The sequence below is a fragment of the Glycine max genome, chromosome 9, assembly GCF_000004515.6.
Source record: "Glycine max cultivar Williams 82 chromosome 9, Glycine_max_v4.0, whole genome shotgun sequence".
NCBI lineage: Eukaryota > Viridiplantae > Streptophyta > Magnoliopsida > Fabales > Fabaceae > Glycine > Glycine max.
Window position 1 is genome coordinate 30,175,326 of NC_038245.2, and position 26,814 is coordinate 30,202,139.

The 26,814-nt window shown below is 32.0% G+C and overlaps 1 pseudogene; it reads left to right on the forward strand.

Annotated features, from left to right (window-relative positions):
* The first annotated feature begins 268 nt into the window (after positions 1 to 268).
* LOC100799477 (protein FAR1-RELATED SEQUENCE 11-like) lies at positions 269 to 22,136 on the forward strand (annotated as a pseudogene).
* The last annotated feature ends 4,678 nt before the right edge of the window (positions 22,137 to 26,814 follow it).

The following is a 26,814-nucleotide window of genomic DNA, read 5'->3' on the forward strand; positions in this document are numbered from 1 at the left end:
CCCTAAGTTCAAAGAATAAAGTAGAATTGTTGATCGTTCCCTTCCTCGACCAACCTCGAATCATAGATTGTACGCAGCTTGGAAAAGAGCGAATAACATGGTGGTTTCATGGCTTGTACACTCAGTTGCAACTTCCATTCGTCAAAGCATCTTATGGATGGACAACACGGTTGATATCTGGAAAGATTTGAAAACATGATACTCACAAGGTGATTTGCTTTGAATTTCTTATTTACAACACAAATTAGCTTCAATTAAACAAGGAGACATGAATATTACTGATTATTTTACAAAGCTGAGAACAATTTGGGATGAGCTTGAGAGTTATCGACCTGATCCTGTGTGTACATGTACTTCTAAATGTGACTGTGATGCTCTTGTTGAAGTAAAGAAAAGGAAAGATCAAGATAGAATAATGAAGTTTATGTGTGGTCTCAATGATCAATACAATCATGTTAGATCAAACAATTAACTCAAGTTATACTAGGATGGTTATAACCACCTCTAACTAATTATAACATACTTAGTTAGTTAGGTAACTAACAACTAACTCAAGTTATACTAGGATGGTTAATATCCCCCCCTCAAGCTGGTGAATGTATATCTAACATTCCTAGCTTACACTGAAGAAAATTGAAAGCGTATGGTGGAAGTGCTTTAGTATATATGTCTGCAAGTTGCTAAGCAGAAGCAATGGGCAACAACTTGATAAGGCCTGAATGTAGTTTCTCTCGCACAATGTCATTTACATAAACTAGTAAAGTAGTAAAAGATTAAAGATGCTGCTTAATAAACAAAGAATGGTCAGAAGAACATTGTCTATATCCATGTGAGATGAGGAAAGCGGACAATCGAGCATACCACTGTCTACTGGCTTGTTTAAGGCCATACAAAGATATCTGTAATCTAACAACTTGATTAGATTTTGTTGAGTGCATACCAGGAGGCAAAGTCAAGTAAACTTCTTCATTAAGGTCTCCATGCGAAAAGGCATTATTCATATCTAATTGCTTTAAATGCCAGTTGTTAACAACAGCTAAAGCAAGTAACAATCTCACAATATCTTAGCCACTGGGGAAAAAGTATCAAGGTAGTCTTGACCCTCAATCTGAGTATACCCCTTGGCTACTAACCTAGCCTTATATCTTTCTACTGACCCATCAGCCTTGTGTTTAACTTTAGAAACCCATTAGCATCCAATAGCAGATTTGTTAGGAGGGAGGTTAGTCAAAATCCAAGTATGATTAGCCTCTAAAGCCTCAATTTCAGCATTCATTGCTTTGATCCATTTGTTTGATTGGGAAGCTTCTTTAAATGACTTAGGTTCTATCTCAGAGGATGTAGCCATAATAAAGATATGTAGGAATGTCATGGATGAACTCAAATGAAGAAGAAGATATAGCTTGTGAAGAAAACTATTGGAATAGGAAGAATATCTGGTCATAGAAATGGATAAGAAATTGTGTTTATCATTTATCAAAAAATTGAATTCAAAGTATCTTTCATTACTTATATATTCTCTATAACTACCATAACAGAAAACTAACCACCTCTAACTAATATAACAGACTTAGTTAGTTAGGTAACTAACAATTAACTCAAATTATACTAGGATGGTTAATATTGAGTAATATTGTATAGTCATGTTGACCGATATAGATGGAGCTTACTTCCGTAGCACAACAGCAACAAGATTAAAAGTATGTAAGTGTCTAAAATCCATACCTCCAATTTCTTTTATTAGATTAAAATTAAGATAAGATTATTAACTTTTATATGTAATTAAATATATTTAAAATTATACCAAAAATATTAACGTGATGAAAAATTAAAATAAAAAACATTATTGAAGGTTAACGGTATTTTCATTATTGATGATTTGTTGTTTGTTATATCTATATTATTTGTTTTAGATTTTCCTTATTTTGTAGCATTTAAAATATAATGAAAAAATTTTGTTTTTGACATAAAAAAGGTTGGTTTTCAATTTTATGGTTAGATATAATTAATACAATTAGTTAATACAATTAATTAGTAAAAGATAATTTGCAAACAAAGTTTTAAATTAATAGCATTCTGAATAATCAATTTTGAAATCAAATGATTATTATTCAACTTATAATCATAAGTTACTAATTTTATAAACTACATTAACTCTATATATATATATATATATATATATATATATATATATATATATATATATATATATATATATATATATATATTTGCTAATGAACTCATTTTTTTAATGAGTTCATTAGCCCCCAACACCATTAGTATTGGATAGAAAAACCAATACTCTTCCTCACTTTAAGTGGTCTATTTTACGGTTATTTAAGTTATTTAATTATTAATTTTTGAAAAAAAAGTATAAAAAAAACTTATTCTCTCACTTGCCCCACTCTTAATCTCACGGATGAACATTGCTGGTTCGTTTTCTCTTTTCAGCTTCTCAATTGTTGGTGTGTCTTTTTCTCAGAGTTCATTTCATGTAATCGATTATTAGTTTTCTTTTCTCTCCTTTGTGAGTGTTGGTGCTCTCTTTTGCAAAGTTGCATTTCACATAAGTTCTCCATGACAATTCTTCGTTCATCTCCTTTTGCTGGTATTCACGTATCATTCTCAGCTTCATCATGTACCAATGACATTCTCAAATTCAAGTAAATAACATATGTTAATATTCTCTTGAATTTAGATGATTGCTAAATCTATCACGTTCTCAAATTCTTAATCTTTCTTGGTGTAAGTCCTTTTCTTTTGCATTCACATAACATTCTCTCATTGTTCTTGCTCTATGCTTAGGATATTTGCTGCCTTTCTCGTTGGCATCTTTGGTGCTTCAACCTCCATTTTCCATTGGTTTCTCATATCACAACTCCGTAGGGCAGTGAAGTAAGTCACTTTGGTTCCTTTTTTTTTTGTTGATTTTTGGTATTTGCATATGCTGTTTTGTTTGCTTAATTTGTTATTATATATATCAAGCTTATGGGTCTCTATGAATTGCACATTCATTTTTTCTACTAAATTTTAATAAAATCATAATTTTACCTTTGCATGTCCCAATTCTCAGTCTGGTCTTCAATTCCAAGGGTTTTCGGTGTCCACGTGACTCAAGTATTTGTTGGGACGTGATGATACAAATGCATATGCTATATTGAATGATGGTTATGTACTTGTATCATTGATGGAGTATAGCTACGGTGGATTAAAATATTGGATGGGGATTGGATATAAGAAATTATCAAGTTTGGGTACAATAGATGTTATACTCTAGAGTAGGACATTATGTCTCGACATTTGGAAATGGGAATTCAAGTCTTTTGTTTTGTGCTAGTGGGTGCAGGGGATTGTTTTACATTTGTATCTCAATACTTTATGTGGCATAAGATTTTTCTTTTATTTGTTATTTTTATTTTGTTTTAAACCTTCGATTGATTTTTTTGTCTTTTTTTAATCATGACAGTTTTGGTTCTTTAATGTGGATAATGTGTCCTTATGTATAATCCTTCTTGGTTGCAAACTCAACATTCACATAAAATTATTAGATTCTTTTTCAGGTTTTTTATTTCACAAACCCAATCATTCTTAGAATGAAATTTGAAGAAAGAAGCCATGTTGGTGATTGGCCTTTAGGCTTCTTAGAGATTGTACTTTTGTATGTGAAGATGATAAAAATATGACATCTCTAACTTTTGAAGAGTCACAAATTAGGCCTTTGCCTCAAATGAAACGTATTGATGCATGTGTTCCTTAGAAAGGACAAATATTTAAGAGTGATAATGATGTTTATGATTTTTACTCTTTATTTGCAAAGAGAAGTGCACTACTACAATGAAAGCCTACTACATCGGTTATTTGTAGCTTACAGCATCGATTATTGATTGTCGTCGTATCAGGCGTTGTAGAAAGTGTGGACGTCTACGACGACGATAGTATTAAACCGTAGTAGAATGTACCACATTCTAAGACGGTCTAAAAGGAAACTGTCTTAGAATGTATTATTATTTTTAAAATTAATTTCATTTTTTATAGTCATCTCCATGCCAGCTATATTATAATGATTGGCACCAATAGATTGCTACTTAAGTGTCATGTAATAATTGACAAAAATGTGTGACCATTCAACTAATTAATGTGTAAGAAAATTCTTTTTGTCTCTAACTATATTATAACAATCATTCATTCAGACCATTCTAATGTGTAACAAAAGAAATACTAAAATAAATATACATCCTTGCATACTTAAAGATGACTAGAAGATATGAAGATGACAGGCATGGCACCTGCATAGAGTGGTTGACAACAGAAGGGCCATGAGTAAGGACAATCTGTATAATTATGAACACTGGGAAAGATGCTTGCCCTAGGTTTGTAGTTCTTAAGAATCTCATATGATTCTAACCTGAAAATTACATAAACAAGAAAACATGATTAAAAAACAGTTAAAGAATCTCCCTACTACTTTTTGGGAATTTTTTTAAATAAATCACTACAATTTAGAAATTATAAATTGGTCCCTTTAATTTCAAAAACAGGAGGAACAATTGGTCCATCACTTTAATTTTAAATGAATCCTAGTTTAATTTTGTTCATCTGTAAAGATGTACAAAGCTAGAATGAAGAGATGTATGGATACACAATATTGCTTACTATAGGTTGAAGATATGTACATAGCTAGAATGAAAATATATTATAAAGATGTTATTACTTTTACACTTGAGAATGAAAATATTATATCATGATTTAATAAATTTATCCATTAGTAAGAAGATTTGGTGCAATACATATATGAATAACCATGCTAATTTGAAATGCCACTAAACTACAAGGTACATTAAATAACCATGCTATTATTCCCCTGAAAATTAAAAAACTTAGCAAATATTTATTTTCTATACAAAAAGGTGGTGCATAAAGCAATTGTCTTGATTGTGGTTATAGAACATTTTCAACTTTCATGCCTCTAGCCTTCAGAAAAAAGTTACAAGTCTTTAGCTCACCTAATATTAAGTTTGAGAATTAATAAAAGTAATACAATGGAAGAACTCTTCTACTCTCACAGAGTCAAGCTACTACAGAGAACTATTTCACTCCGTTCATATCTATCGTAATGTTTTCCATGTGATACCCCTATTACCCCACATTCCCACCAATACTACTGCAAACCACAAATCAGTAACAACCCTCTTCTTTATTTCTCTCTCTCTATCAACTCGACATTCTGCCATTCCTTCCTTTATTCTTCCTAGTGTAAACTCTCCAAACCTTGAGGCCATGTGCCAACTGATGTAAACAGCTGATCCTTGGGGTCCAATGACCCTTTTTTGGGCAATAAGAGAGAATGAACTAAATACAAACTTACATAGATTTCAATTGCTAATCTAGTAAGTGGAGCAATAGCATTATTGTTCTCTAAAAGCAAAAACAACAACTTTAACATTTTTTTTCTTAACTATTATAATTTCATATTAGCAAAAAAAAAAAAAGAATAGAAAATAAGAGGTCTCTACCTCTTAAAATAGCAAAGAAAACTTTATTTTAGAAGTTAGGAGATGGTGTCAAACTAAATTAACATATAGAAGCTAGCTAAGAAGCTAAAAAGGAGAAACATGCCTGGAGATTTACAATAACAACTTTACCACCACCATGAAGTGCTTTCAGACGCAAGTTGCATACTGGAGTTATTTGTAAACTGCATTGAGATTTTATCCATGATATATCAAATAACAAAAAATATAGCAAAGCAAAATATGTTCAAAAGATATGAAAAATTGATCATGTAGAACTCATTGATATCCCCTTCAAATACATAACAATAGCATAGTACTGAAAAACATATAGAAGAAAAAGAAAAATAAAATAAAATTGTTGGAGTGATAAGAAAAAAATTATTACCTTGTACCCATGCATAACACAATATATGGCTGTTTTGCAATGCTTCTCAGTAGGATTCATCTCCTTTGAAGGAAATGAAACAGTATGCTAGTTGCAAGAAAACAAAGAACCTCAAGCAAGTTCGCAAACCTTTGGCAATTACTAATCACTGATATGATTTCTTACAACGTCCACCCACCACCAATGGATTAAAATCAAGCCACAATACTAAAACACCATGTCATGAATCCAAATTTAAAGCAGCTTAAAAGAAGGACAATATTAGCAACTTCCAAAATGGAGAAAAGACTAATTATTTCATAATTGGTTGGTTTTAAACAGAAACCACTTTTGGTTTATATTGAAATTTTAAAAAACATTCCAACTAATAGCAAGTCAAGACTAAATGACCATTTTGTAACTAATCTAGCAACAGGATGAAAAGGCCCAACTCATCACTTAACACCACCATTTTTTATTCTTCTCACCCATTTTCTAAGTTCACCCCAACTTTTTAAATGAATTTGTTTTATCAAAATAGTTTCCACGCAAACCTGTTTTCATTTGAGAAAATTACAGCAACATTCCTTAAGATTTCATATAATTACAAAAACACTCACTTCTTGTTTTTTAACCATCACATCCATCTCCCTTATAGGAGTGTTAGTATAAGATTTAAAGAGTGTTGAAGAGATATCTGTGTAATATTTTTTAACTAAAATAAAAATTAGTACGGGTGAAAAAAAAGTGAAGTTATGCATAAGAGAAATTTAGTTACACTTAATGAAAATGACAAGAAAAACAAATCATGCGCGAGAGAGAAAAGCTGCACGTATTCAAAGAAGAAAAACTTTGTTCAATCTTTCAATTAATTTTTCTTGAAGTTTTTTACATTGTTATATAAAGTTATAGATATTTTATGACCCCTACCCTACTTTAAAATTTTAAAAATTACTTTATTCGTTTAATATATTCTTTTCTATTTTTGTACTTCATACTATTATGTATTTCTTTTGTTCATAATTAATAATTGTTATATGTTAAACTTTGAGATTAAAAAGTTAAATTCTTACATTTATATTAAGATTAGAAAGAAAAGAAACAATTTGTTATTTTTCTAATAAATTTTTTGTACTTGCTTCTCCAAAAATTAAATACTATCAAAGAGGGTTTATAATCTGCTTCACATTGATAACATACTTGACATCTTCAAAATTTGGGTTTATAATCTTTGTGCACCTTGCCACCTATTCTATAAATAACCATAGTCAGCAAATCCTGCAAATATTAAAACACTTAGAACAAATTCCACTAAATAACTCAAAAATAATCACCTAAAGAGGCTGCTCCTCCTGCATCATTTGCTTATTAGAAACAAGACCCCAGTGGCTTGGTGCAACTAAACCAGTATCAAACTCCTTGATACCTATTGTAACAACAGGAAACAAACATTTAAGGAGGTGTACAAGTGATAACAAAATCCAGTCCATGCAATTAGGACAACTAGTATAAACTATAAATGCAACGAAAAATAGAACACTACACTAACAATTATTAGCCCCTTCAGTTTTTTTTCCTGGTTAATGACCGATAGCAAAAACTACTGCTATCACCTATTGAGTATTGACAAGACATAATAAATTTATATCTAAAAAAAATACAATTAAGGAACCACTTGTGACCCATCACCCATCAAAAAGGAAAAGAAGAGTAGAGGCACACTAGCTACACAACAAGACCCACCCAAAAAAAGATATGAGATGTAGTTTTTTTATTTTTAATTTAAACAATTAAAATTATCTACCAACCAGAATAAAGATTTGCAGTAATAAACTAAATCTTTTGCACATACCAAAAGTTGTATCCTTTATCATCTTCACACATCTCCTTCATGCCACAAGCCATAGCTGTTATGACTCATATATGATATATTAATAATGCTTATTAATTAGTTATTGGTGTTATCTTTTTTTTTTTTGAAAAAATAAAGTAGAGAAGTATTCTAACATATTTTCTAACACGTGTGGTTTAACTTATTTTTTGTTATTAATTAAAATTTATCGTAATTTTTTAAAATATGAGTGAAACTTATTAAATAAGAAGCAAATATTACAAATATTTATTATTTTTTAACAAATTTTAAAAGCATACTGTAGGAATGAAACTCATTAAAACGAATATATGTGCGCAAATGTGTGAGTACAAGAACTGAAACATATTCATATATGTATTGCTTCCTAACAAAACACTGCAGGAGGCTGCTTGTCTTCATTCCAATAGAAAATTAATAGTACGCTATTAAAAACAATTGGAGAGCCAATTACTTAGTGTGTTCCAAATTGCTATACTAACCACAAAATGATTGCTGAATCCAAAGCAAGCTAATAACTAAAGCAAAAGCAATTTTGAGTTGCGGCTTCATTTATTCCAACCCATACACTGCAAGTGAAAGAAAGGAAACCATTTAGTGCCATACAAACACTTGAACAATAATGCTCCTCATGTTATGCAACAAGCCACCTATGCTTGATGATTTTTCGAGACAATAAACTCATCTGCAGAACCTAAAGAAATCATGAGCAGATGATGAGCAACATGTAGCTAAAATGTGTGTTTATGATTTATTTCCTATAAGGTCAAAAGTAAAACCAAGGAAATAAGAGAAAAAACTATAGTGATAAAATGTGAAGTAGGAAAAAAGAATACGACAAACTAATTAAATTAAAACAATTATTTATGTTATTTCAATTATTTAATTATGCTTAGATAATTACAAAATTTACTAAACTATTAAGTGAATATAAAACTAAAATAAGGATTTAAAAAGAAAAGGGCACCAAAAGATAAGATGAAAAACTTTCGAACAATTCTTCAGTAATATAGGAAATAAACTAGCAACTTCATTTTACCTTTTATATTATATTCAATTGTTGTTGAATTCACAAAACAAATTCCTATTTCTCTACAACTCTAAAGATATATAGTTACCTTCTATGCATCTTCCCTTGCTTAAATCTCAGATCATAGAACATGAATTTTCATTGTTCAAGTAACCAAAAGAAAAATTTATGGCCTTAAAATATACCATTTTCAAGCATCAAATTATAGTGTTGCTTCATAGTTGAAGGAAAATCCTGCAACATAAAGGATATCATTAGAATTTTTTCGACAAATATTCTAAGCATCTTGAACTATAGAATTCTATAAACATAACAGTAGCAGAAAACATATTACATTCCTCGGCCATATATACCCAATTGCTCATATACATATATATGCCTCAATATATATATAACATGATAGTTGGCACACACAATCAAGCATCAACTTCAAAGATATGCAGTATGGTAAACAACACAGTTTTTAACAGATAAATTGAAATGTAAAAGTATTCATTGTTACTTGTCCAATATAACCCAGCTTGATCAGACTCTCTTGGCTTCAATAGCAATTGCTCTGGATAAAGAACCAAAAAGAATCTTCACTCTGATTTTTATCTGTGTAAATATTTGATAGTTTAGAATAAGAAAAAGGAACTTATATCTGGAAGGTATTACACTTTGACGTTCAAACCTTCTCTGGATCATAAAAATCATGGAGTTGAAGTACTAATTGAGAACATGAATCTATAATAACTTATATGAAATAGTTCCTAAACTGGATCTCCAATGACTTGAGGCACAATCAGTAGTAAATCTTGAAAGTCCCCAAGCCTGAACCTGTTAGTCTATCTTCTCATACTCTGCTTGTAGATAATTCTTAAACATATGTAAGCAGGTTTTTCATTCTCTAAATTACTCACAAATTCCCAGCTATTCATGTTGAAGATTAATCTAGAAAAGTGTAGATGCATATTTGGTGGTCCATTATCTAGAGAGTTCCACACCTATGGAGATGTTGTAGTGTGTAGAAACTTCTTGATGGATGTAGAAAAATATCTTATAGAAGCACCTAGAACATTATAGAGATGGATGGTAGATGATAGATGAGTCTAGAAGACTCTAGGACTAAGTAGTATAGAAGTGTGTAGAAATCACCTATGTAACCTATATAAAGGCATAAGTTGTAGCAAGCCATGAAATGTAAGTCAAGAAACTAATAAGCACAATTCAAGTTAAGATGTCAATTTTCTGAAAACTCATCCTCTTCCTACTCCCATAATTTCTATCATACATTTCTACCATATCCTTCCATAGAAAAAAGACATAACCACGTCCCATATCCTAACAGTGGTATCAGAGCAGTATTGATCCTATGGCCTTTGCTACATCACCTAGCCCACCAACCTTCAACTATAACCAAACCTTAGTTCTCATATTTAATGGAGAAGCATATGATTATTGGAGCATCCAAATGCAAACTATATTCATCTCACAAGACTTGTGGGATGTTATAGAGAATGACTATCCAGTCCCAGAAAGCCAAGAAGAATTGGCTACGTGGACAACAACAAAGCAAAAGGAGTACAAGCAAAACAAGCAACATGATGCTAAGGCTCTGTTATTCATCCAACAAGGAGTTAGTAGAGAGATCTTTCCAAGAATCATGCAAGCAAAAAATGCAAAGGAGGCGTGGGAGACTCTGAAAAATGAATTTAAAGACACAGACAAAGTAATTTCTATTAAACTTCAATCTTTGTGGAAGGATTTTGATACATTAATAATGCGGGAAGATGAATCTATACAATCTTTCTTCTATAGTGTCTCTAATATCTTTAATCAAATTAGAAGTTACGGGGACACGATTGAAGACAAGAAAATAATACTAAAAATATTAAGAAGTCTTCCCGTAAAATATGATCATTTTGTGGCTGCCATAGAAGAATCAAAAGATTTATCTAAACTCACTCTAGTAGAATTAATGGGCTCTTTAGAAGCTCATGAAGCTAGAATAAAAAGATTTGAGCAGCCACTAGAGCAAGCATTCCAATCTAAAATTAATATCTCTAAAAATGATGGAGATAAGAAAAATAACCATGGTAAATTTCCTCAAAAAAGAGGAGGAGCATTTACTAATCGTGGTAAAAGGAGCGGAAAGCAACGGAGTAATAATGCTTCAAGCTCCTATTGCAAATTATGCAAGAAAAATAATCATGATACAAATGATTGTCGGTACAAATGCAAAAAGTGCAAAAGGCACCTATGCAATGAAAAAGATTATTTTTATTGACAAAAAGAAGAAGCAAATTTTCTAGAAAATAAAGAATTCCTTGATCATACTTTGTACTCCGCTTTATCTTCTCAAGAATAAAGGGATATATAGTATGTTGATAGTGGTTGTTCAAACCACATGACAAAAAACAAAAGTCGCTTTGTGCAACTAGATGAGACAATAAAATCCAAAGTTACACTTGGTGATGGAAATGTTCAAACAGTTGAAGGAAAAGGCACCATTGCTGTTAAAACTCAAAATGGTAGCCAAAAATATATCCATGATGTTTTTTATGTGCTAGGTCTTACTCAAAATCTTCTAAGTGTTGGTCAACTTATTCATAAAAATTATAAAGTCATCTTTGATGATGATAAATGTAATATCATTGATAAAAGAAAGGCCAAATTATTTCTATCAAAATGGCTCCTAATAAAGTATTTCCTCTATTTATGCCATTTGGGCAAAACAATGCATTGAAATGTGAGAATATGGATGAGTCCATACTGTGGCACTTGAGGTATGGTCATCTAAACTTTAATGGCCTCAAATTATTAAAACAAAAAAATATGGTGCTTGGGCTTCCTTTTATTTCATCTAACCTTAAAGTTTGCAAAGGTTGCATTTATGGCAAGATGCACAGGTTACCATTTCCAAAAGCATCTTGGAGAGCTAAAGCTCCACTTCAATTGGTGGATGTTGATATCTGGGGACCATCAAGTACCCCCAGCTTTGGTGGAAGAAGATATTTTCTCCTCTTCGTTGATGACTACACTCGAATGATGTGGGTGTACTTCATCCAACAAAAATCCGATGCATTCTCTTGCTTCAAGGAGTTCAAGGCCCTAGTGGAAAAGCAAAGTGGGCATTCCCTCAAAATCGTGAGAACAGATCGTGGGGGAGAATTCAATGGGCACATATTCATCAATTTTTGCAATGATCATGGCATCAAGAAGGAGCTGACTATTCGTCACACTCCATAACATAATGGTGTCGCTGAAAGGAAAAATAGAACCATTGTGGAAATGGCTCGATCGATGCTACAACACAAGAACCTGCCAAAGAATCTATGGGCGGAAGCTGTTAGTACAACAGTATACATCGTCAACCATTCTCCAACTAAAGCAGTCTTAAATATGACGCCATATGAAGCATGGTTCGACAGAAAACCAACAGTTGATCATTTTAAAGTTTTTGGATGTGTTGCTTATTCGCACATTCCAAAGGAGAACCGAGAAAAGCTCGATGAAAAAGGAGAAAAGTGCATCTTTGTCGGCTATAGTGACCAATCTAAAGGTTACCGATTATTCAAACCAGATTCAAAGCAGCTGATCATTTCAAGAGATGTCATCTTTGATGAAGGAGCAAGGTGGCAATGGAGTACTGAAGTCAATGAGACGCAATAAGTAACCAATCCAAGCCCGTGCACACTGCCACCATCACCAACACAGCATGACCAACAACACCAACAAGAAGAAGTAGAAGAAGTCCCACAACAAAAATTTCGAAGATCAGGAAGGCCACACAAACCGAATCCAAAGTATGCAAATGTTGGATTTTTTGCCTGTGAACCTCAAAAGTTTGAGGAAGCATTAAAAGAAGAAGTTTGGAGAAAAGCCATGGACAAGGAAATCAAAATGATAGAGAAAAATCATACATGGGAGCTCATGCAAAAACCAGAAGACAAGGAGATCATTGGCCTGAAATGGGTTTACAAAATTAAATATAATGAGGATGGAACAATCCAGAAACACAAAGCATGACTTGTAGCTAAAGCTATTCACAACTGCCAGGAGTTGATTTCAATGAGACATTTGCTCCCGTTGTGCGCATGGAAACAATCAGAACTGTACTAGCCTTAGCTGCACAGTTGAAGCTACAAGTCTACCAGCTAGATGTAAAATCAGCTTTCTTGAATGGAGAGATTGAAGAAGAAGTCTACATGGAGCAACCACAAGGATACAAAGTTCAAGGAGAAGAAGACAAAGTGTATCGCTTGAAAAAGGCGCTTTATGGTCTCAAACAAGCTCCCCGAGCATGGAACAGTAAAATAGACAAATATCTCGTCGAGCATAGATTCCTCAAAAGTCCAAGTGAGCCGTCACTATATGTGAAGATGCAAGGTAATCATTTCTTGATTTTGTGTCTATACGTAGATGATTTAATCTACATCGGCAACAACTCACATATGATGGAAGAATTCAAAAAGACTATGATGCAAGAGTATGAAATGACCGATCTTGGACTCATGAGATATTTTCTCGGCATGCAAGTCAAGCAAAGACCTAAACAAATATTTATCTCGCAAGAAAAATATGCGGATGACTTACTGAAGAAGTTCAACATGCAAGATTGCAAACCACTTGCCACACCTATGGCGATGAACGAGAAGCTTTCAAAAGATGATGGGCTAAACAAAGTTGATGCAACAGTTTATAGAAGCCTAGTCGGTTCACTAATCTACTTAACCAACTCAAGGCCAGACATCGTACATGCAGTTAGCATCGTGTCTAGATTCATGAGTAACCCAAGCAAAACACACTTTGCAGTAGCCAAGAGAATCCTAAGATATGTCAATGGCACAAAGGATTTTGGCATTTTGTATGATGCAAATAGAGACTTTAACTTGACAGGTTATACAGATAGTGACTAGGCAGGAAGCACAAATGATAGAAAAAGCACAAGTGGATATGTGTTTCTTCTAGGCAACAAAGCAATATCATGGGCGTCAAAGAAGAAAACGAAAGTTGCTCTATCGTCAGCAGAAGCAAAATACATGGCTGCAACAAGCGCTGTGTGTGAAGCGACATGGTTCAGAAAAATTCTGCAAGACGTACAACAAGACTACAAGACTCCAACATATTCATTGTGATAATATGTCGGCTATTGCAATGACTAAGAATCCAATATTCCACAGTCGTACAAAGCACATTGAGATTAGATAACACTTCATCAAAGAGCTCGTGGAACATGGAGAAATCAAAATGGAGTTCTGCAAGACTGAAGAACAATTAGTAGACATCTTCACCAAGCCAATTGCAACAGAGAAGTTCATCAAATTCAGAGACATGGTTGGAGTTCAAGACTTTTCTAGATTAAGGGGGAGTGTTGAAGATTAATCTAGAAAAGTGTAGATGTATAATTGGTGGTCTATTATCTAGAGAGTTCTACACCTATGGAGATGTTGTAGTGTGTAGAAACTTCTTGATGGATGTAGAAAAATATCTTATAGAAGCACCTAGAATATTATAGAGATGGATGGTAGATGATAGATGAGTCTACAAGACTCTAGGACTAAGTAGTATAGAAGTGTGTAGAAATCACCTATGTAACCTATATAAAGACATAAGTTGTAGCAAGCCATGAAATGTAAGTCAAGAAGCTAATAAGCACAATTCAAGTTAAGGTGCCAATTTTCTAAAAACTCATCCTCTTCCTACTCCCATCATTTCTATCATACATTTCTACCATATCCTTCCATAGAAAAAAGGCATAACCACGTTCCATATCCTAACAATTCAAATCCAATTAGAAAGTGAAGTATATGTGTTTACCTCTTCTTATCAATATTCTTTTTAACATGAACTTGCTCTGTGTTAGTAGGTCTCGAAGCTGCATACAAACAATTTCTTATTTTATTAAATCCTAACAACTTAAAGTTATTTCTTTTTAATTTCATTTCACAACCAAACACAGATTATAAGTCAAGTCTTGAGTTTTTTTCTTGAAATAAGAAAAAAGTTAGGAAGGATATAGATAACTGATAGGATTGGGAACGCTCCACCAAAAGAAAAAGGGATAATGTATTATTAGATTTCAATCTAGGTGATTTTGTTTTCCACATATATTTTGGTACTCAAACATACCACTAAATATCTGGAATGGATTGCCGTTGAACTTTTTTCCTTTTGCCAAGTTATCTTAATATTTAAATGTATTGACATTTTATAAATAATAAAAGTGCATGTGAACAGAAGCTAGGACAATCGAATTAGGTAATGTACGTTTGTTAAATGTAACGTTAAAAAGAGGTAAGAAAAAAAAAGAGAAATAAATGCTCATAAGTCTTGCAACTTGAAACTTATATTCATTAATTAATAAAATTTCATATAAAGTTTACTCTCTTCTTTTTATTTATATTTTTAGTTTAAACAAAGATGCTCATAAGTCACAAGTAACAAACCTCAATAATGGTGGGGACAAAATCCATGTTTGGAATTGGTTGAAGGGCTAAAACAGAAAGAAATGCATCTGTGTCAACTTCATACCTAACATACAAATAATTTGAAATCCATTAACTTCATTTAACTGAAATTCAGCACATGACAAAAGTCAAATTAAGTAAAAACTAGTTACTCTACTAAAACAAATGAACCTATCTATGTGAACAACTGAACATGGTGAAGCTTGCAATTGGTCAACATGGAATAAATAAATATATGAATGAATGAATGGAAGTTGAATAAAGGATATATCATTTGTATTGTGGGATAATGTGTTGTTCATCCCAGTACGTTGTACTGATCTTGTGTAACTGAGAACCTGCAGCATGATAACATCATAATAAGAAAGCAAATCAAAGAAAAATATGATCTTAGTTAAAAGAAAGAAAGAAGGAAGGAAAACCCACAGGGCAAAGCTCTTTTGTAACTTCATTCAAGGTCTTCTTGGGTTTTTTGATGTAGCTCCTGTTGTTTAAGCTTGAGGACTCAAATGCAGCTCTTTTATATTGTTCCATCATGTAAGTATCATATAGATGTGGTAACCTTCGAAATGGGTTTATTGCCAGTATACGTCTGCAACAATGTATGCAACAATGTAGTAGGAGTAGGGGCAGCAGCATCATGGTTACATTGAGTTCTACTTTCACTAAAATAAAATAAAATAAAAAACAATTTTAGCATTAAAAGAAATAATAAGATTATTAGTATCTTACTTAGGTACATAGATTTCATTGAGTTCATATCTAGCTGCCAAGTTGTGCAGAACTCTTGGTTCATGCAAGTATGACAGTTTTGTCATGTCATCTATACCTCCAGGGGGAGCTTCATCATCTTTGGGAAAACCTGAGATATTTGTGATAACCTGCAACTATATTTCATGCTGTTAAAAATAAAACCATAAGCAAAAACCTTGGACACTCTTCTTTAATTGCTGGTTAAACATAAAAGACATAGTAAATTAGACAATAAGGAGGGAATAAGCATAGGATTTGTTTTACCGAAGATATAAATTAACCAATTTACTCATTTGGAGAAAATGTGCGCATTAGAAAGAGGAAGAAGATTGCCATATATTAGGTGAAGTAACTTCATGATTAATTAGGCTCCATGTATCTATTTATCCTGATAAATCATGTGTAGAACAAGTGTCTTATAGTAAGTACAAGTCTGGGTAAATAACTACACCACAATACGCTTAATATAATTATCTAACAAAAATGATTTTACAAACTGTTCAATCTACAATATTTTCTTATTCATTAAAGTCCCTAGATCCATTGACTAAACTCCTCACAAAATTTGTATCTGCAGCTGAAGTTAAAGAACAAGTACCATGCTTATGTCGTATTGTTAAAATGGTTAGATTAACATAGTTTGTGAGATACCAACACAACCATGTGTGAAGTTTATAGCAGATAATGAAACGGAATTTAGTGACCCAAAGAATTTAGTACCAATGCACAAATTTTGTTGATATACAAAATAATCATATATACGAACAATGTGATGCTTATCCTCAGGATCATACTCTCATTTAACTGCAGGACAAAAATAGTATACATGTGTAATTTCTCATTGACTTGCAAGAAAATGACAAGGATCTTAATAATAACAACACGAGGTTACCGTTATTAAAATAGTTACTTCAATCAGCGCCCGTTGATAGTATGCAGGTTGATTTTTAATGATCTTCACGACAACAAAACTGTTGGTATCTGAATCCCAACATTTAGCCACTTGTCCAAATGTCCTGTGGCCAAGGAGATCCACATTATGTACCCTTATCAACTGCCAATGTAAAAGACCACAAAAATTTAATAGCTTTTTTGACAACTTTTGGTAAGATCACAAGTTATCCTCACACTATTTGGGTGTTGCCGCCCTGGTCACAAGTTGCTTCTGCTGGATTTTGAACTCTGCATTGCAAGTAAAATGCACCCAAAAAAGACAAGTTCCAAAAGGCCATCATCCAAGACAACTGTGCTTAGAATTTCCCCCAAGAATGTGTCCTACAAGCACAAAGGGCATTAAATTATAGAAACAAAGCAAAAACCCCGGTTTAATTCATTTCTGCATAGCTTACACGATTTTAATAATTTCTGATGCACTGTAGTGTTGATGAGAAATACCAAGCCATAAAAGTAATTGAAAATCACATTCTTCGATTGCGTTGTAGATCACGAGTGCAGGACAAATTCTTGAGGGAAATTTTCTATGATCTCTCATATATAGTGCAGTGCGAGCAAATTAGCCAAACCTCACTCGTAAAGCCTCTTCAAATTACACTTCAGGTCCAACCAAGTTTTTCATCAAGGCCAATTTTCTCTCCAATGTAGTTATGCAAAGTGAAAAGCAAAATAACAATAAACATATTACTATATGCACTCCAACATCTAGCTATGTTTGCTTCGTAAAAAATAAATAAATAAATACTGCAACAATATTGTTAAAAATTTTCAGAGAAACAAGAAGCAGGGAAAGGCATGCTATGTTAACATTTTGGAAAAGTGAAAGACAAGAGTAACCATAATAATGGGGCGCAATGAAGGTGTCCCTGCCGACGCCGCTAAGGCCGCTGATGACGATGATGAGGGTGTAACCGTGAATCTCTTTGATTAAATTGAAAACGGAGAGGTTGACGCAAGCACGGAGCAAGGACAAAAGAGTAATTAAGCACAACTATAGGTTAAGGGGTAGCATTTTGTAGTAGAAGGAAATGAAATCGAAGGGGTTGGTGGTGGCAAGGGCGGAGATGATGGGGTTGAAGGTGGAATCGATAAGGTTAGTGTCGAGCGAGTGGAAGAGTTGAAGGGCTTGATGGAGGTTGTTGTTGTGTGCGTGGAGGGAGATGATGGTGTTCCAAATGACGATGTTTCGGTGCCGCGATAAGGTTTGGAGGAAGAGTTGGTGGGCTAAGGGAGGGAGAGGCGGGTGTCATAGAGGTGGAGGAAGGAGGAGGAAGTTATGAAGGAAGGAGGACTTGGCGGCGTGGGCGTGGAGCAAGGTGGCGAGGAGGTGAGGGTTGAGAGGGAGGAGAAGTGTATGGAAGCTTCTAGGGCACGAGGAGCAAAGAAAGAGAATGGAATTCTCAGCGTCAAAGTAAAAAGGTGAGAAAAATTCAAAGACGATTTTATTAAAGACATGTCTTTGAATATTTTGAATACTTAATTTCTAGAATAGTTTTCAATGACCGTCATTGTATAACTTTTATTATTTACAAAATTGTCACCGTGTGATATTCTAAGACGGTTTCATATAACCGTCTTAGAATGTGTGTCGTAAAAAATAGTTTTTTTAATAGTGGTGGTTTTTCAATTAGAAGTGATCATGTTTTCAAATGTAGTAAAAGTGAGAATGAGAAGAACCCATCAGGTGTTTATAAAAGGGAGTTTGTTTGCCATCGTGCAGGCAATGCTAAACATCACAAAGTTATTGAATTAGAAAGAAAAAGGAAACAAAAAAGTTTAAAATGTAATTGTAGTGCAAAAATGTGGATTGCTAAAAGAAAAATTGGTTTTGAGGAATAATGGATAGTTTCATGTTTTAATAATTCTCATAACCATGAGTTGTTGGATGATAAAGAGGTTCAGTATCTTCCTGCTTATCATGACATCCCTGCTGATGATCATAATCGTATATTATTGTTGTCAAAGGTTTGTTGTCTCGTAAGTCTCATAATAAAAGTTCTTGAGTTAGAGAAAGGAATAGATGCAGACAATCTATCATTTTTAGAGAAAGATATTAAGAATTTTATTCAATCTCAACATAGTATTGAAGAAGAGAATGAAGGTACTGAGGTTCTCAAATTATGCAAAAGTTTGAAAGACAAGGATGATGCCTTCCAATATGATTTCACATTAGATGAAAACAATAAATTGGAGCATATTATTTGGGTATTTGGTGATTCAATTCGAGCATATGAAGCTTTTGGAGATGCGGTCATCTTTGATACCACATATGGAATTAATCGTTATGATATGCCTCATGGACTATGGATTGGGGTTGATAATTGTTATGCTCTCTGCTATTCAACAAGTGTACCGAGTCTACAAGTAATATATAAAATGGTAAGACCGAGTATTGTATCCACAAGGAATTTGTTTCACTCAGAAAATGTATATTCAGTGAGCAGACATTTGTATAAACCGAAAGCAAGTAAATATCAAGTTGGGTTTTTGTGTGGAAATCTAGTTAACTATAAACTAAATATCTATGGTTTGAGAAGTAAAAACAGTCAAGTGAAAAGCGTTGGGTCGTTCTACTGAATTTTCCTTGATGTTGTTATATATTTTTCTTTATTTAATGTTATCCTAGTGTTCTTATGCCGAGAAATTACCCAAACCAAGATCCCTCGAGTGAATGGGCCCAACTCTCTTTAAACCTCGTCCTTGATCCCTCAACAAACTCAGCCTAAAAGAGTTGCATTAAGTCTACATCATAATATGGACTAGATCGCTGCACTCCATTCCTAGACATACAGTTTTCTAGCTTGCTCTATCAAGCTCTAAGGCTTTAAAGCACTTTCCAATGCTAAAAATCCAAACTATACATACAAATGGGTGATCAAGCCACAAGCATGTAAAAATAAGCATGGATAGAGTAATGAGCTTTTAATACAAAGAAGAACATATTTTGAGTGAAGAAAAATGGCTAAGAAGGGTTGAGAATGTCTCCTTCAACCTCTAGAACCTTAATCTCACTCCTATAACCTAAACTATCTTAGTGGCTTCGTTTCTGTCGCTCTAGCTTCTCCCTTGGCTCTATTTTTCAACTCCTTCCTTGATTTCCGCCAACTTCAGTGTTTTAAAGGCTACTTGGACGTTTCAACTTCTGAAGGCTCGCTTAGCGAGATTGGCTCGCTAAGTGAGAGTAAGTGAATTTGGCTTAGCGAACTGGGTGCGAGAAGAGACAAACTACTCGCTGGGCAAGCACATCTCTGATTGATCCTCTTCTAGGGTTTTCTAGCACGCTAAGCGAGTTGCATGCCTCGCTTAGCGGATGTCACTTGCTAAGCGCATAAGCCTTGCTTAGCGAGACACTAGCTACTCGAACCTTCTTTTCTTTTAGCCTAAAACTAAAGTGGTTTCAACATTAATTCACAAAATGAGAGTATCTATTATATAAAATCAAACTAAACATGAAAATATGTACAATTCCTACAAAAAGAACCATAAATTGGAGGAAAGATGCTAATTTCATGTCACTATTCAATACAAAAGTTAGTCGTAAATAACGACTAACAATAATCATATGGATGAAAAAATTCCTTCCTTCATACGGGCTTTAAAGGTATGTTCCTATTTTTCAAAATTATTATTATCCTAATTCTAATTGAGATTTTAGTAATTTTTTATGATTTGTTTTTTTTTCTTTAGAGTTTTATGTCTTTTGTTAAAGGAAAATGTCTTCAAACAATTCTTACAGATGAAGATCTTGCACTTGAAGAAGCCATTTCAACGGAGTTTCCAAACACAAAACATGCATTTTGCATATGGCATATTGTGGCAAAATTATCAACTTGGTTCTCTTTTCCTTTGGGTTCAAGATATAACGAATTCAAATATGAGTTCCATAGGTTATATAATTTAGAATGTGCAGTTGATTTTGAAAACAATGGGAAGTAATGATTGTACAGTTTGGTCTAACTATGGATGGACATATAGACTTGTTTTATTCTCATCTTCAATTTTGGGCTTTTACCTATTTGAAATACTTTTTTCTATTGGTGACAACAACCTGGAGTCTATAAATTCATATATATAAAGGTTCTTAGATGCTAAAACAAGTTTGGTGGATTTTGTATACCAAGTATAGAGTCGTGTCATAAGTTTTATTGTGAGCATATTATTCCTTTAATCATTTAGCTTTTAAAGTTGTTATAGCTAATATATTTTTGTGTAGGTTGGTGTTGATGTCACTATTAGAAATCAAGCTGGAGAAGAGGCACGAATGCGGAAAAAGTACCATAATCCTTCAATTAGAACAAGTTTTCCTATTGAGGAACATGTTGCAACTATACTTACACCTTATGCCTTTGAGTTGCTACAACATGAAATTGAGTTATCTACAAAATATGCAGCAACTAAAACTAGTAATGACTCTTACACAGCATGACATCATACCAAAGTTGATGGAGGCATTTCGTAAGTTGGATAGAAGAAGAAGAATCAATCTAATGTTATTGTAAAGAATTTGAATTCTTTGGGATATTGTGTAGATATGATATTCGAGTACTATTGAAGAATGATCATTTTCATCTTCAGACAAAATATCTTCCTCTTCAGTGGAGACAAAAAAGTTCATTGGTCCCAAAATCTAATCACTTAACTAATTTCAATGATAAATCCTCTATTGAGATTTGATCTCTAATTCAACATCTAGAAGTTAAATGTTTAAAGACAAAAGATCGAGTTGAAGTTGTTGTGAAAGAGTTAAAGAGAATTATTGAGTTGGTAAAAGGCATGCCTGAAGTTCAAGAAGACTCCATTGAGTTGGAACATTTTGCTCCAAATGATAATGAGTGTGATGTTAAAAATTTCATGATATCTAAAACAAAAGGTTGCCCAAGAGGGTCAAGGCCAAAAGGAGGAGTTGAAGTTGCAAAAAATTCTGGTCGTTGTCATATTCCTAATTATGATGGGACTAATCATGACTCACAAAATTGTCCAAACAAAAAGAAAAATGTTGAAAATTTGTCTTCTCAATCTTCAACTAAGTAAGTCCTAATATTTTTTTTGGTTGATCATGACTTGTTAAGTGTTAATGATGACTTACTGAGTGTTTATGTTATTTAATAGGATAGCAAAGGGTTGGAAAAGTAGTCTAAAAGAGGATGTGCACCAGTCAATGGATGAGTTGAAAGAGTACTTCAGTTTGTTTTGTGATTAAGTGTTGTTTCAAGAGTCGAAGCGAATCTTCAAACAATCTAATTGTGTTTAGTCTAAGATAATGAGAATGTATTTTGCATCTTCTATTATTTTAACCATGAAAAGCTTAGGCACGATATTGTCTTGAATATTTTTCCATTTTAATGTCAGCATATTTCCTCTCTGACTTATTTTCATTGAGTCAGAAATAATTTTCAATGAACGCCCTTTTGATTAATAGTATTCATTAATGTTAGGATTGGTCTTGGCTCATTTATTAAGGGAAAAATAGACCAGAGATTTGTTTCACCAACTGGTGCATACTGCACTATATATTTATTGTAGACTTCTTCACTTCGGACCCATTCTGTTATTACAACATTGACATATATTAGGCATTCGATAACAAGGATATATTAAAGCTTATAGTCCTTGCAAGGTAGTGTACTTTCATGTCTTATGCTCTGCACTAGCTATATCCAATAAATCTTCTGTTCATATAAATATGCTTGTAAAAAAAAGTAACAATAAATTGGTATCAACATTATGCCACTAAAGAATTTGGTGTTAGTGTTAAGCTTTTCTTAATATTCATGACCATGAATAAATATTATTCAAACAAAATTGTGTTCTATTACAACAAACAACTTAGATATCTGGGAAGTAAAACTTAAAATCAAGAGATATATTTACTAAACTCTATCATTTTATATTTACCTAAAGTACAAAAGACTGGAATAATGTTCCAAGATTTGACAATAAGAGCACATAGACAAAACCATTAATTATAAGATCGACATTACAAATAGCCTAAAAGCACATATACATCTATTTGTGCACATGGTAGATGTTGATATGACTCCAACAACCAGTCACTGAAGCAAATTCCATTGTTTTTTATTTTCTCCGAGAGCCTTTATTGTATCACCTCCTTGAGCACATATCACAATCTTTAATCTATTGTGCATGATATTGACAGACTCCTAGCTTCCTTTTTGACAACCAGACACGTATTTGGTTCGTCTAGCAGCATTTGGCACCAAGCATCAAAGGTTACTCATCTTTGTAGCAATCTTACATGACATCACTTTGGCACAATATCAGTATTATGCGTCTCTATTGCATCACCTACACCAATACAATTATACACTTAACGAACATATTAGAAGGAAAAAAAATCACTCACAAAACACCCGCGAAAAAGATAAATTAATGATAAAACTAGTACTAGAATATATGCACAGTAGAAAACAAAAAGATCAATTAAAATAGTAATAGAATATATTGACTTCCAAAAAATTCAGAAAACTATACGTTAAAAAATTTGTTCATGTAAAACTAGGAGCAACTAACAATTATCATGGTCAAAGAAGTGATGTTTAATGTGCTTATTTTTCTGAGAAGTCGTGAATTTTTCTCACCAGCTAGATCTGAAACTTGCTTCTCTTGTACCTTTCTTCAGTTTCTTGTCTAGAATAAAAAGAAAATTAAAGACCAAAAGAGACACAGAGACCCAGAAAGGGAAAAACGAATACGGTTCAATGAGACTATGAGAGACATAAATGGTCAAATTTCAAAGATAGATAGGCAAAAGAAGGTATTTTAAGATAGGTAAAAGGAGACACTTTCATCTCTTTCTCCAACAGTGCCAACAATGCCAAAGCAGCGGCACCCTTGGTGGTGGGTGGAAAAAGATAAAGATTGAAGACGGAGCGTCATTCAGAACGTTCTATGAGTGGGGCAGGTGAAGTGTGACATGAGATTCAGAGCATGTGAGAGAATAGAATTTTTTATGTTTTAAAAAAATTAATAATTAAATTACTTAAATAACCTTAAAACAAATCACTTAAAGTAAGGCAGAGTATTGGTTTTTTCTGTCCAATAATTATGGTGTTAGATGCTTATGCACTTCTAAAAAAAAGGACATGAGTTCATTAGCAAGCCCCTATATAACAAATTTTAAAAAATTAATGATTAAAGAAATTTAATCATTTAATTTTTATTAATCATGTTTTCACAACCGTTAACATCTTTAATAACCATGATTAAATTAATTTTCAGCAATTACAACTTTTTTCTTATGTAAATTAAAAAGTACAATATGATTTACTTATACTTATTTAGCATTGTTACTACAATGTATGTAAGGTTTTTATGATTTTTTTGTATTTTTTTATATTTTCTTTGTATATACTATCATGCTGTTTGCTTATTAGGGATAAATTGTTTTCCTTAATTTTTTGTTATAATTATTTAATATGAATGAACTTTTTTACTTGCTTATTATTTTATGAATTATTTAATTAATTTATTGAATATTCTACTTTATCTAGTATATAAAGTGTGACTGTGTGAGTAAAATTAATATCTAAATTATGTTTTTCAAAAATCATTATTAATTTATTCTTTGTTATTTTTTAAAATTATTGAAAATTTTCATTTATCTACGTAAATTTAATTTTTTTATACATTGATATCTATGTGTAGTTTTTTTAATATAAAAATTATATATATAATAGAACTTGTGAGAATGATTTTCTTTTATGAAACCAAATAAGGGATTTCCTACTTAGCTCACAATGATGAATAATTTACTTGAAATCACATTTATTCTTAAATTATTAGAATAATTTTTTTTCAATTCATTGTTATAATAAAAATTGTAATATAACTGCATTTTTATATTAATTTCTGTATGAACAAAATGAACTTTTTAGGCAAATCATTATTCATTACTTATTATTTTCATCTTAATTATAGAAGTTTTTCTTCAAATACGTAAATCCATTTTTTATACAGTGGTATTTATATATAAATGTTATTTAAAACTTATGCGGAAGTATTTTTTTAATGAAAATTCTCTAGCTCTTAACGTGGATGAATAATTTACCTAAAATCACATTTCATCTATATTATAAGGTTGAATTATTATTTTTTAATTTATTGCTATAATTCTTTATTATAAATATTTTTTCTTATAACTTAATTAATTTATTGAATATTTTATTCTATCTATCATAGAATGCGAGTCAAATTAATTTTTAGACAAATCGTTATTCATTTCTTATTTAGTATACTCTTGCTTAAGTACTAGTAAATTATTGAAGATTCTTTCTTACATGTGTAAATTTTTTATGTTTTATTCTTTTGATACATTGTATCTATATCTAAATCAATATAGAAATTATATATAAAATAAAATTTATGTGAATGAATAATTTTTATGAAATCAAGTAAGGAGATTCACGCTTAACTCATAGGGATGAATAATTTAACTGAAACCATGTGAATTTTAAATTATTAGAGTCAAAGTATTCTTTTTATTCATTAGTATAAGAATAAGTTTAATATAAATTTATATGAATAAAATTAATGTTTTAAAAAAATTTTGTAGACAAGTTATAACTCATTTCTTATTTATTATATTTTCACTTGCGTAAATTATTGAAAATCTCTTTTTATATTGATTAATTTAAATTTTCTCTTATACGTTGATATCTAAATGTAAATATTTTAATAAATAAATTATATTATATATAAAACCAAGTAGGGGAATTTATGAAAATGCAAACTTGCTGCATAATTTATTGTAGATTTTGGAAGTATTTTAAGAATTTAGACATGTAACTTTTAATGAATTATTTAAGTTTTTTTCACATTTTAATAAACATTTTTTATTACAATTATAATATTATAGTTCTTTAACCTAATGAAAATATTCTATTCTAAAAAAATAATCAAAATATACAATCCTCCTATAATTTTAACTATTCAATCCATCAAAGTTTGTTAACAATTATTAATACTTACAAGCATGTTTTATAGATTCACAACAAAGATAAGTAAACGGTTGTCAGTGTCGCCCATTCATGCATGGGTCAACATACTAGGAATGTGGTAAACATAAAGGATGTGAATAGTCTTTCATTCGTTTTTCTTTTTTAATTTTCAATCTTTTTTTATAGTCTTGCATAAAATACATGAATAAATATTTTAATTTATATCATGTTTATTATTGGTGAGTTGCATCGAGCCATGGATATGTAATCTATGCTTTGCATGTTTTTATTTTGATTCTTTATAACATTTATGTTATGGTAAGTCCATAACCAGTTGATCCAAAAATAGATTTATTTTAGGTAGTTTTTAAATAAAAAATAAATATATTAAAATTCATGTGTTTGAAGGAAACTTTCTGTTTCATATCAGGCGACTAATTACATTTCTATGTTAGAAACATGTATGTCTATTTTGATACTTCAACTCACACTACATACAAGACAATATCTAACTAAAAACTCTAAAATATCATGTTCATATGGTGCAATGCACACTATTAGAAACATGTATATTGATACTAATGGAAGCTTGTTTGAGAAGCTTATATGAAGGTTGCATCTTTGAGCTTTACTAAAGTCTTTCAATGGTGATTTTCCACCATGAAGATGCAGCGGAAGATAAAGGAGAAGAAGCGAGAGCAGACGTCATCTATTAGGGAATAAGTCATGAAAGGAGAAGTTTCACCACCAAGAAAGTGTCTTGGATAAGAAGCTTAGAGAGGAAGCTTCAATGGAGGAAAAGAATGAGAGAAAAAGTGGAATGAAAAATTGAAGGAAGAAAGGGAGAAAAGTTTAACTTTAAAGTATGTCTCACAAGACTCTCATTCATCAAAGTTGCAAGTGTTACACATGTTTCTATTT